This window comes from Dermacentor albipictus, chromosome 6 (genome assembly GCF_038994185.2).
Source record: "Dermacentor albipictus isolate Rhodes 1998 colony chromosome 6, USDA_Dalb.pri_finalv2, whole genome shotgun sequence".
Classification (NCBI taxonomy): Eukaryota; Metazoa; Arthropoda; class Arachnida; order Ixodida; family Ixodidae; genus Dermacentor; species Dermacentor albipictus.
Genome location: NC_091826.1, coordinates 65,867,468 through 65,881,346, shown reverse-complemented (window position 1 = coordinate 65,881,346; position 13,879 = coordinate 65,867,468). Strand labels below are relative to the sequence as shown.

Here is a 13,879-nt window from a genome sequence, read left to right as displayed (position 1 = left end):
CAAGCCTCGACTTTCTGCTGAGCTGAATTCTCAAATTCTGCATAATGCGTTACCAAGCCTAACCTCGCCCCGGTGCGCGCTGTAAATTGCAGTAACATCAAGAAATAAGTTGGCAAAATTCATCGGCAACCATCATCTCCGGGATGTACCTCGCCGCTGCGAGAGCACGAAACGGGTGTCTCTGTATTACGTGGCCGCCCTAATGCACGAATAACTAATCAAATTCTTGGAACAAGTGTGTGAGTCATGCCAGCGACTTTTAGCTAATTTTCGCATGCGCCTGTGCATGACGTGTACATATTGTTAGCGCTTGCGCATGCTTCTAAAGTTCCGCTCCATCAGTATGTCCTTTCCGACCGGCGTCCGGTGGCTCCGAGATGTTATATTCTCGGCCAAATTCCAGCATAATCTTCGGTTATTGGTACATTTATTGTACATATGTTCACGTTACTTTGCAAAAGTTCAGTGAAGCATTCGACTGTCATATGTCGGCTAGTTTGATTTGTTAAATGGTAGCCACGGGCCCTCCAGTTTGTACGTGCTCTTATGCTCTTATCACTGCGCGTCCAAGCGTGAGCCGCAGGAATGGTAACATTATAGCTTCCACGTGTTTCTAGGTCTGTCGTCCACCCTAGGCTTTTCACAAGATTCTGGGAACTTACATCTATAAAGCTTGAATCCTCATATCCACGAAGACATGCTGGCGACCCATCATTTAGAGCAGTCACGTTGCATTTCTCCAGGACAATTTCAACAACATTTCCGGGTGCGTCACAGCGAGCACTATCCCAGATAATATTCATACATGAGTATTCCGTGTTTCTTGTGGGCGATGCACGCAGGCGCCTCGACGAAAACGACGAACGCGCTCTGGCTCTCGAGTTGTCGGCAGAACTGGCCAGCGCTGCAGTTATCCTTTGTAAATATACTTTGTACATAGTCTCCAGTTCTTAATCCTTCGTTTCCGTAACAATATTGTGTCCTATTAAATTATCCGCATATAGATACATTGTAATTACTATATTGAAGGCTTCCACCAGGGCTTCCACTGTTACGGCACTGCTTGCCGAAGGTTACTTTACGTGCGATGAATCTCGCACAGTTTGAGTCACTTTACTGAATTTTATAAGATGACAGGTCCTTTCTGACGCACAACACTCTGCCAATACCACCTTGCCGAGACGACTTTGTGTCACACAGTTCAAGAGGCGGAAATCACCACTGATTCCTGCCTCTTAAATACCAAGCATAGGAATTCGTCGCGAAAGAAGGTAAGGCGTGCAGACACGGGCACAAAAGAAAAGAACCTGTCGACAAAGACACGCCGTGTCTCTTGCATCCGTGTCTGCACGCATTTCCTTCTTTCACGATGAATCCCTTCCAACTAGCACGACTTTTTGAGGTTCAAGGTATAGAAAATTATACCGCACAAGCAATCTCCGAAAGTCAGCACACTTCGTTCGCAAGCCGCTAACATTCCACTAGAATATCGAAACATTCTTGCAACAGTAATTCATACGCTCGTTGCCATAGGCTTCAACCGGATTGTTGAGACACGAGAGATTCCAGGGTCAACAGGGCTCTCTCCCTTCGACGACGACGCCGCTCACGGAGTGCACGCGCCTCGTATGGGCTCCGTATATTTCAAACTCTTGTGGCCAAACAATCACCGCTGGACCCAAACTAACGTCGGAACCAGCTTCCGGAAGTGGTCCGCTACCGATCACGACCAGTCCCGACGCCAGGGACCCAGGACAAGGGTTTCTACGACCACAAGATTGCTAACCCTAACAAGACCTTCAGCTGCTCCGTCTGGCCGAGAGACAGGTGCGCCGCAGCTACGAAGGTGCGCGGCGTCGCTGTCGCAGTCCCGGCTCCCGAGGACTTCGCCCAACGACTCGCACCCTCATGAGATCAAGTAAGTGCAGCCCCTCCCCTCGTCATGGAGGTAGTAGAGGTTGAAGGCACGAAAATAGCCCCCGATGAAGTTTCCGTTGAAGCAGGTTGGCTTGTCAGCCACCGTAAGCAACGACAGACTACGCAGGCATCATCCCTACTCATACACGGATCCCTCCGTGCAACAGCAAGCGCACGCACCGAGAGTACCGAGCAGCCCGCACTACGCCGACGCGCACCACGGCAACCACGACTTCCGAAGAACGATATCGAGATCGTCATACGCCCAAGAGACGGTTTCAACGTGTCCAAACTAGGAGACGCCCAGATACGCGACTCAATACTACAGATCACGGGCATTACAACCAAAGAAGCAGAGGACGACATTTACCGCTCATGCACGGATAATAATGTCATTGTAGTTAGCACGCCAATGATGTCTAACGCCGAAAAATACTGTCGCATCCGCAGTCTCCCCATCGGAGCAGTCCGCTACGCTGCCACAGCATACGTCACACCGCCGTAGGACACAGCCAAAGGAGTCATACATAACATCCCTTCATATGACACGGAAGAAGACATTACCAACAGTCTCGTTTACAAGAAGAACCCTACGATTCTGCAGGCCCGACGCATGGGCAACACTAATTCAGTGCTCATCGTATTCGACGGAAAGCAAGTACCGTACCATGTCTACTACCGCGGAGCAGAATACAAATGCTATCTACATAAGAAGCGCATCGAGGTCTGCGACATCTGCGGGACCGTCGGACACAGGGCCGATGTATGCCCCACTCCAACCCAGAAGAAATGCAAGAGCTGTGACACAGTAAATCCACCGGATAATCACCCCTGTCACCCTTGCTGCGCGCTCTGCGGCAAAGACCACCCGACTAGTGATAAGTCCTGCCATCGCCGCTTCCAGACACCACACCTCCTACTCCAACGACGATGGGAACGCCTACGACTGGGACAACAAGGAGCTGACCAGGAGATGGGGCCATCGACTTCTGCAAATGGAGACTCAGCTCTGCCAACACCGAAGTCAACACTACAACCGCAGGCTCCCGAACGCAGCAATTCACGAGGACGCAGCCGGTCTCGTGGACGCAGCCGCTCCCGAGGTCGCAGTCAGTCACAAGGACGCAGTCACTCTCGGAGCGGACCGGATTCAACACCGCCGCAGCAGCAAGGAAACACAAGCCTTAAAACGACCACAGTCAAAGTGCAAGACGCACCCCCCAAGGTAAGCTGGGCCAGCATTGTCTCCCACACAGGTCACACCACACAACCTATAGCAACCCCAGTGAACACAGTTAGTGACGCTACCATGCACAGCTTCATGCAGGAGCTCCGATCCTTACGTGCTGAGATACAAGAACTCAAGACAGAAAACGCTAATCTCAAATCACAACTTGCAGACACACAACCCAAACATTTACCATCAAATGCAGACATCCTTCCTGTCCCTGCAATAGATTGCCCGCAAACCACCCAACAACCAACCTCGCACAAACGCAAAGGTCTCGAACCAATCTCAAAAGTAGCAGCACCAGCATACACTTCAGAAGGAAATGTCAACTGTGAGGCCCTCACTGAGCTGCAACAGTGGATAGAACGCAACCTCAACGAAGCATTAGACTGTAAACTTGCCACATTGCTCGACGCCTCCATTGCAAAAGCTCTCGAACGCGCAATGGACAACCTCCTTACGGCGAAACTAGAAACGCTACTACTGCCCAGAACTGAGCAAGCCTTTGCGGCAAGAGAACAACAGCGACAGGAAAACATGGACGACACGCGCAAAGTGCTTCAAGACATGGTCGCAACTTTGGCTCAAAATCACAACACCCGTTTGACAGAATTGGAAAACACCCTACTCCGTCCCAGAGCAGGTCCCCTAAAGAAGCCGTACTCGCGTCCCGACAAAGGTGGCTGCGAGTAATCCAGAACGTGTTACCTACTGCATTTGGCAGTGGAACTGCCGGGGCTTCCGGCGAAAGCGAGCACACTTAGAGCAATACATTACCTCTCTCGCACCACATACTTCCCCCGATGTTATCGCATTACAAGAGACCGGAGAAGCGGCTAAGCTGTCAGGATACGCGGCATACACCGCAGTTTGCAATGATAACCGCAGGCCCCAAGTAACCACACTAGTTAAGCGAAACATTCCGGTTATACGGCATCACACAGGCATTGATACAGCAGCCCACATTTTTCTGGAGATCATCCCGTCTGCAAGGCGCAAGCAACAGAGCCTCTTCATCCTCAATGTGTACAGCAGCCCCAGAGAACAACATAGGTTTCTACGACTTTTCACCAAAGCAGATCATGTAGCTAGGGGAGCCCCCCTGCTCATCGCAGGGGACCTTAACGCCCCTGCGGTGGCATGGGGATACTCAATGGACCGCCGAAAGGGAAGACAACTATGGCTTGACGGACAGAATCTAGGTCTTACTCTTGTCACGGATCCAACTTCTCCCACTCGTATGGGAAACAGCGTTAGCAGAGACACTACTCCGGACTTGACATTCGCAAAACGAATTCCACAAGCAGACTGGATCAACACACAAGACAACTTGGGCAGCGACCTCTATTTAATCCAAACAACAGTTCGAGTGGGCCCGCGAAAGCCTAAGGGTCGTCAACTCCACATAACGAACTGGGACGCTTTCCGGCAGGCCAGAGCCCTCACCTCTTTCTCGGGTACCCAACCCCCTTTCGAAGATTGGGTCGCATCCTTGCTGCAAGACGCGAGCAAAGCCACTAAATTGGTGCCTGAGGAAGCCAATCTGCAGGAGGCAGATAGCAAGTTACTGCATATGTGGGAAGCCCTCGCCAGTCTGCAACGCAGATACAAACGCAACAAGCTCAACCGAACGCTCAGGAAGCGTATTAGTACTCTCACCCTTCAAATCGAAGACTACGCACAACAACTTACTCGTCAAAATTGGCACAGCACATGCGACAGCATGGAGCGGCAACCAAACCTGCCCAAAACGTGGAATATCCTCCGTTGCCTCCTCGATCCGGCTAACAGCAAGAACACACAACAGCACAACTTGCAAAAAATTATTCACACCCATTCGGGCACGGACGCACAAGTTCTTCAAGAATTGATAGACCGATACATAGGACCTCAACCTACTACACCCGCTCCAGCATACACAGGCACCGATAACGACCACCTGGATGTGCCCATAGAAGCAGCAGAAGTACGTGAAGCCATCCGCGCACTCCGCCCTAACTCAGCCCCGGGACCTGATGGCATTACTAATAAAATGCTTCGCAACCTAGATTGAGGATTCTATACTAGCCCTCACAGCTTATTTTAACGCATACTGGGAAACTGGAAACCTCCCCTCACAATGGAAGGAAGCCAAAATTATTATGATTCCCAAACCCGGGAAGCGCCTCCTACTCGAAAACCTCCGCCCTATCTCCCTGACTTCATGTGTCGGAAAAGTCCTCGAGCACGTCATCCTCACACGCTTACACAGACATATGAACGACAACGACCTCTTCCCCAATACCATGATTGGCTTCCGCCCGAAACTTTCTGCTCAAGATATCATGATTCAGCTCAAGCACCAAATTATCGATGGCGACAAAACCTCCAGGCTGGACACCAGAGCCATCTTGGGGCTAGACCTAACCAAGGCCTTCGATAACGTCACGCATGAGGCCATACTGAACCAACTGGCACAACTCCAGGTTGGACATCGAACCTATAACTACGTAAAGAATTTTCTTACAGGTCGCACAGCCACCATTACCATCGGAGGGTTGCAGTCGCCAATTATTCACTTAGGCAGTAAAGGCACGCCGCAAGGATCGGTTCTATCCCCTTTTCTGTTTAACGTGGCCTTGCTCGGACTACCGCCTGCATTAGCTAGCATCCCCAACCTCAAGCATAGCCTATACGCAGACGATATCACCCTGTGGGTCACCGGGGGCAGCGACGGAGACATCCAAGACACGCTGCAGCAAGCCATCAACGAGGTCGTTGCATACGTAGAACCGCGCGGCCTGGCGTGTTCCCCACAGAAATCGGAGCTCCTTCTGTACAAGCCTAATTGGGGAGGTCGACGTCCAGACCCTCACCCACCCGAGATGGAACTCCGCGTGCACCAGCAACGCATAGCTACAGTACCTAGCATTCGTATCCTTGGCTTATGCATCCAACAAAACGGCAGAAACACGGAGATACTCAATCAATTAGATAATCATGTACACCAAACCACTCGCCTCATTGCACGCATCGGAAATCGACATCACGGCATGAAGGAAAGCAACCTTATACGCCTGGTAACCGCCTACGTCTTGAGCAGGATCACCTATGTCGCCCCGTACCTTAGCCTCAATGCAACTGAGAAGTCCAAACTCAATACCATGATCAAGAGGGCCTATAAACAAGCCCTACATCTTCCCATCACCACCTCTAACGAGAAACTGGACGCCCTAGGCATTCATAACACCATAGACGAGCTTATTGAAGCGCACCGTATTAGCCAATACGAACGACTTGCCCATTCCACCACGGGCAGGCACATTCTAGGCACCCTAGGCATAACCTACACCACCCAATTCGGACCAAAAGTACCCATCCCTCCAAACATTCATGATCAGCTAGATATCCCGCCCATACCTCGCAATATGCACCCTGAACACAATCCGGAGCGACGAGCAGAAAGAGCTAAACAACTACAAAAGCGCTACGACCAAGCCGCTGACGTAACCTACGTGGACGCAGCAGACTACCCCAACCAAAACGCCATGGCGGTCGTCACAGTCGCGGGTTCGCAGTACCACCTCTCCGCGGCCGCATCAATATTCGCCACGCAACCCGAAGTAGGAGAAGAAACGGCCATCGCTTTGGCCTACGCGGCTACCAATGCACACTGCATCATCAGCGACTCAAAAACGGCCATTCGTAACTACGCAACAGGACTAATAGCACCCCAAGCGCAGAAGATTCTCTCTGACACTCCTCCCTCAAGGCAACGCCGCGTGCAGATCATCTGGGCCCCTGGTCACTCGGGTCTGGCTGGAAACGCAGCCGCACACGATGCCGCCCGAGCTCTCGCACACCGGGCGCATCATCCTTCTCCTGCGTCTTCCGATCCCGACCAGCCCTCTGCTCTGCATCGCAGTCACGCGCGGGACCGAATGGTCACGTTCGGAGAAATTCTACTGCACTACCGCAGAGAGCGGTTACGCTACCCCCCAGCACACGAAACACTGACTAAGTCTCAATCCACCACTTGGCGACTCCTTCAGACACGAACTTTTCCGAACCCCGTGCTTTACAACCGCATGTACCCCGATGCATACTCACCACTCTGCAAAGCGTGCAAAGCCCGCGCCGACCTCAATCATATTATTTGGCAATGCCCCAAAGCCTCACCCACCAACACCTCCCGCACTAACACACGCATCATTAGTACGGCCGAGCAGTGGGAGACATTGCTGCTCAGCTTGGACCCAGAGGAGCAGCTCTGGGCAGTCCGGATGGCCGAAGACGCCGCCAGAAAGCAAGAACTGGCCGCCGTCTGAGGAAGGGGGGGATTGGGGGTTAGTCTCCCAACCCCCGCCACCCCTTAACCCCATCACGTACACAATAAAGTTTTATCTCTCTCTCTCTCTCCCTTCTAATAGATTGTCAGCTTCCGAAAGGGTACTCATGACTGCTCTACGGGCTGCGAAAAGTACCAACAAAATCAGTTATGCCATTGACTTAGTTGCAGTACCGCTATTAACCAGTGTTACTCTAGCAGCTGTACGCGAGTGAGGCTGATGAGTGTGGCGCGGAGCCTTGACTGAGTCAGTGGTACATTTATTTTGGCATTCGGGCCTGAGGCTTTCTGCCAAACACAATTTTTCACCTCTCCGTTAATCAATGATGCGGTGGTGCCGTGTCGAAGTGCACAAGTAATGCAAGAATACGCCGGAAGCCCAACAAACAAGGCTAAATAAAAAGAAAGGAAAACAGGCAGACGAGTCGCCAAACAGACAAACGCTCACGCACGCAGCCGGTCCCGCTCGCTTTGGCGGCGTGTCTGCGCGTCATTGGCCTGTCGCTAGGCAACGCAAGTAATTCACAAAGTGTAACTTATTTTACGCACAGATATTTTTTTTTTCACAGGGAAAGAGAATAAAACCTCTGGTATATTCATTTCACTTTTTTGTATCCGACGCTCGCGGCTACAAAGTGTCGACATTAATACTAGCGTGACGTATTTCCTGTCGCGAATTTTCGCCGGTTGTCCGCTCTTGTTGAATATCTTTCTCTATGGTACAATGATGATGTGACACAGGCACTTTACTGCACAAAGGGAATTTTATTGAACAAAAGCACATGTAACAACAGCAAAAGACTGATGTATCGAGTTTACATCTTCACATGGTATGGTCTCGTTACATAGTATTAATCATACAATTTTTTGACGCAATGGTAACGTGGATGGAGATGCGATTACATATTCAATACATACAACATGAGTATGCTTTTCTTCTTTTTTTTTAGAATGGAACAATGTTTGTTTCCAGTTCGCCTTTTCTTTCCGAAGTTCGCATGTGTCCATTGTCGTTGGAGCCAGTGATGCATGCATTTCAATGAAGGACTCTCATTTCAGCAACAATAGTGGCGCAAGGTTTTTCTATAAATTTTATTGAACCGAGTCATCCAGACTGCAAATATATAGTATTCCTAAAAGCCATGAAACTTTATTTGTAAATACGCACCAAAGCTTATTTCAAAGATTTGGAAACAGGCTAGCAAAATCTGTATGAAACCTAATAATCATCTATATATACGTGAGCAATTCTTTGAAGTTTCACATTATTTCGTTGCAGTTTGTGAATGTGTCTGAAATTCCTCGCATTTTGTCCTTTCAAATAGACTCCAAAGGGCAATTTCTACCCGGGTTGAAAGACAATGTTTCTGCAAAAACTAATTCGTAATTCGTAGCGAGAACAGAGCTTTTGTAAACTGGAAAATAAAGAAAATTTAAAAATCAGAGTGGCGCCACCAAATGTGGACTATGGCACCTATTCTGCGACGCAAGCACTGGGAAATTCACGATGAGCACCACAGAAAGAGGTCACGTGGGAATAGCTTCAACTCGTCCGTTTCGGAGCAAGGAGGTTTAAAAAGATAAGAAATTTTTTTTTTCAAACTTCCTTGTTTGGGAGCGCGCGTTTCAAATTAAGCAACAGCAGCGGGACCTTCCTCGGCTATTTTTTTTACTCAACAAAGGGGCATATGGGAACACAGAAAATGTTGACAGACTTCTAGACGAATAATCTATCGATCTAACTTGACTTAATATTTCCCTTTAACGTTCCTTTAAACCCTCTAAGTGCACCGCCCTCCTGAACAAATGGCTATAAGAATTTCGGGAAACTTTTGTTGGATACTAGCAGTCTACAAGAGCGATGACAATTATAGGGCCGCTTGAGGTGCATTCGCGTAACGTAGCCCTGGTGCTGTTCCCGCCGTTGACGACGCATGCAAGTTTAAAAAAAGATGTTTTTTTTTAAACCACCTAGGCATTCGCCTGCGAAAACGTCGAAGCCAAGCGGATGCACCGTCCCACTCCGCCCGATTGGCTCCGCAAGGGTCAGGGCACGTTCTGACTTCCGCTGCCGGTATAAAACGTTCAGCGTAAACGCACGGTAAACGCTTTCTCATTCCTGCTTCGCAGATGTGTGCCATACCACGGTCGCTAGATCAAAATGCCGTGGCATAACATGTCGCGCTGCATCCACCGGTCTTAGCAGAACGCGCAGTTAACTTCAAGCTAAATTGATGTAATCCTTCCTTTGGTGACTGAGAAACACCTACGGTATTTGTTCGGTCTGATCTCGGGCGCCACAGAGTTGCGACGCCGGCAACGCCAGCGTTTTGAAACGCCTTCCGCACTACGCTAAAGTTTGCTATCGCTTTCAATTAACGTATCCACATTCGTCCGGCGCTTGTGTGTCTTTTTGCACGCTGCGTGAAGATCGCTGTTTTATCAGCGCCGAGATGGGGGTACTTTGCGGGAACAGGAGAAGGAGGAACGACATTTATTGAAAAAAAAATATTCAACGACGGTCGCGATACTCCCTAATGCGAATTTTGAGCACAGCTGTTTTGGTGTTTGGAATTCGCGATATATTGTGGCAGATAATTTGGTTCTGAACGACAGGGTCCTCTCGGCGGCAGCGCTGAGCCTCTGCTCGGGCAGCTCGTTTAGCAGCAGCGGCAGACGAAGCATTTCCACCGGTTGCGTCGCTCATTGTTCAGAAAGAAAGCGTCAACACGGAAACGCGTGCCTAGCGTGGAGCGCACTCTCTAGCGGCGACGGCGCAGGACAAGTAGCGCATGCGCAGTTGGTGCGACGACCAAGCCAGCGCTTCGTTTCCACATGCTGTATCAGTGAACGCGCTCGTCGCATGCCTGGTCGCCGCCGTGGAGCATGTCTCGTGCGGCACTCCACTTTCCTCCTCGCCCTCTCGCCACACTCTCTTCCTCGGCCTTCCTCCTCACGCTCTCTTTCCTTTTGCCGTCTTTCATCCCCCGCCGTGCTTCGCGTTCGCTCTTTCATCACTTTCATCCTTCGCTGTGCTCGTTCGGTCGGTTACGGCGACGGACGACTCCCGCGCTCAACGCAAGAACGGGCGCCTAAGAGCTCCGCTCTGAAACAGCATGCGAGACACCCTGATGCAGCGTGACATTAGACTATGTACTTTAGACTGCGTTTTATGTATAATCATATCTGCTTGATTTACCATGCAAAATTGAAAAAAAAACTTTATTGCCTTTTGACGATGCTCATTCTAAACTCGTCCAGCGGAGCGTTGCTATTAACAGCCTAAACTCAGCCTTAAACAAGACATGTATTCATGTTATTTTTGAGAGCTTCGGTGCTCAGTTCTGAGATAGAAGTGTGCAGGTTACTCTCCAGAACTTATTTCTGCCGTATGTAAGACCCTTGTGCAAAATATTAGACGTTCCAGTGCGAAAGAGAAGCCCACAAAAGCAAAGAATCTCGTGCAAGTTATTCTCTATATTCACCAGGTTTGCCACAATATCAAGAGTATCGCCTCAAAGCCCAACGTTCACGTTGTACTATCCGCACCGTGCGAGCTTTCGAAACTGTGCACAATGAGCAGCAGAGACGAGTGCCCTGGTTGCATGACGCAACACGGGAACAGCTTTACAGCATGCACTTCTAACATGGTGTGCCGAATTCCATTAAGCTGTGGTTGCCAATACATCGGTCAGACAGACAGGTGCTTTAATGAGAGGCCTGAAGAGCGTATTTGAACGTGTGCACTCAGACGGGAAGCAATGTAAGCGATGTGGTTGCTCCCATGATTTTCAGCGCACGCAGTTTCAAATAAAGGGGAACATAAAGTAGAGCGCGAAATAGTAGCTTTTTCATGCATGAAGCGAGAGACAATTGCGTTAGCAAGCCCTCTATTTCAGTGTCTGACGCAGAGATCTGTTTTCTCAGCGGTTTCATTTAATGCACCGTTCTCGTGCTCTGTAGTGTGTTTCTTTTCCTTTGATTTCACGCTGTGTCAGGGTGTCTCGCATGTTGTTTTTAATGTTTTTTTTCCGCGTTATTGCTTATCATCTCCTGACACGTACGCATATTCTGCTTTCTAGTTTCTGTGGTTGTCATCTTTATTTTCATGGTTCGTACGGCTTTGAAGCGAAGCATCGATAAGTTATTACGTTTTCGTTACATTAGTTCTGCTCCTGGCGTCCTTCCCCGTCCCACGCATGCTCAGAATGAGGCGTCTGTTGTTACCATGCGTAACCTGAACTAGCTTTATCAAAGCATACTGTGAATTCGTAGTCAGGTGATTGTGTCACCTATAATTGCGCGGGTGATGGCCGTAAAGACTATAGTGGTATGTCAGCACCCGTCATGTTTACTACATGTCTGCGTCCCCGTGTTCTTTAGCGCTGCTTTCCCCAACCGTTCGAGGTTCCTTGATCTCGGTTTCACTATCGTCAGCCATTACTTTTTACGTTACGTCATCCATTGACCGATGTTACTTCCATGCCATGAATGACCAAACGCACCGGTTTTATGATGGTTTGTGCCACCTGCAAGCCCCCGGGCTTTTCAGTACGTCCTATTCGTAGGCTCAAGACACTGATGAGTACGAGGCTCGCGGTAATACTCGGCTGCCAACCACTGCAATGGCTAGGGAATAACCTAGCGCTCAATAAAAAAACTTCAGTACCTGCAAGGCGGGCGGCCGGCCCACTGGGACCTCGGCCGGTAACCTGTTGACAGATCGAGCTAGTGAATCGCGATGTTGAGCGCGAAGTGTAAAAAAAAAAAAAATGAGTGAAAGAAAGTATTCGACCACTGGACAAAACAGCTGCCGAACAGCCTGGGGCACTTCAATGTGAACAGAAAGCACGACCGGTACACGACTGCTTTTTTTATTATTATTATTATTTCGCTCCACACCAAAATGTGGCCCTCGCACTCGGCTATCGATCCCGCGACCTCATGGCTAGCACCAGAATGGCTTATATTATTGAGCTATCCGCTACGGGTATGATAGCGACGGAAAAAAATAATTTTGTTTACACGTAACCTTTCCCTTCCATGAACAAGCAGTTGTTCTAAATTCGGAACTGGTTATTGTTTCTTTAACGACGAGCACCTAACACGTTGGCACATGATATTACTGCGCGAGCATCGACGGTTGACGTGATGTGTGCGTGCCTGCCTATAATAAAGTATATTTTCGAAAACGATTCTTTGCCTGCTATCAACGCTTGGTAGCTGGATGATTACTCTAGCCGTCGTGGTGGCGTACGGGTTTGGGCGTTGCGCCACCATGCCCGAGGGCGCGGGATCAAATTCGATGGGAGCTAAATTCAAAAACGTCCACGTACCATCTATTGGGTACACGTGAATGAAACTCAGGCGGTCAAAATTATTCTGGGGTGCCCCACCACAGTGTTCCTCGTAATCGGATCGTGGTTATGGCACGCAATATCCAAGAACTTAATTAGGCAATGACTTGGATAGCTAGCACTGCGAACCCTGTTACGGGTTCTAATTAGTTTGTGTAGCTGTTTCTACAACTGGTTTCTACGACCGCCGTTACGTTGATAAGAGTTCACGAACCTGTAGTTGCTGCCTCTTACATTCGTCTCAACATATCTTGTCGAACCGAAAGAAACACTATACCGTAAATAGTGTTTCTTCCGACTTTCTTGAAAGAACTGAGTTGTTCCCTTGTCATTTTGTTCGAGGAGGAGAGATAAAACTAATTGACGGCAGAACAGTGCCCATGATCCGGGGCCTCTCACTGGACAAGTGCACACGAGACGAAGATTGTGGGCGAGTTAATGCAACTTGATCGAGAATGCGTGGGGGACGGACTTGGCTGAGTATCAAAACAAACAGAAGAACAAGTCGCGTTGATTGAAGTACTTTACCTTTTTTCTTTTTCCGCGACTAAGTTAGCCGAGACAGTAAACTAAACGAATCACCGAAGTTCGCGCTGGCCAGTATCCCGATATTTTTGTTGGAGAAGTGCATGAGAGGCAAAGATTGCTGGTGAATAAACGAAGTTTTATTGACAATGCACGGCAGACGAATTTGTCCGAGCGGTCTAAACTAATTGGGTTGACTGAGGTGCTTTGCTTGCTTTACTTACTTGCTTTTCCCGCGAGCAACTAAGTGGACACGGTAAACTAAACGAACCGCCCAAGTTTACGTAGGCACGGTGTCTAGTTATCTTATCGCCGAGGAAAAATGAAAAAGAGCAGTACACGCCCTAACTTTTGCTGTGACACTGCGTTATATAAATTTCATGTCGCCACACAGGGTCTCTTCTCTCTGCGTTGCCTTCGTGATGTTTACCATTGAGGCAGTCGTTCTCGCCGGTTAGCATAAACCTGTATCGGTTTAAAGTCGCATCCCAGCTTGTTCTCTTTCTTGACCCCCAAGTATTC

The 13,879-nt window shown here is 49.3% G+C and overlaps 1 protein-coding gene and 1 pseudogene across 1 annotated transcript in view; both read left to right on the top strand.

The window, feature by feature from the left end:
• The window catches only part of LOC139047029 (calcitonin gene-related peptide type 1 receptor-like), a 203,874-nt gene that overhangs the window by 140,493 nt on the left and 49,502 nt on the right, over positions 1–13,879 (top strand). The window lies entirely within an intron of this gene.
• LOC139061419 (uncharacterized) lies at positions 1,943–9,537 on the top strand (annotated as a pseudogene).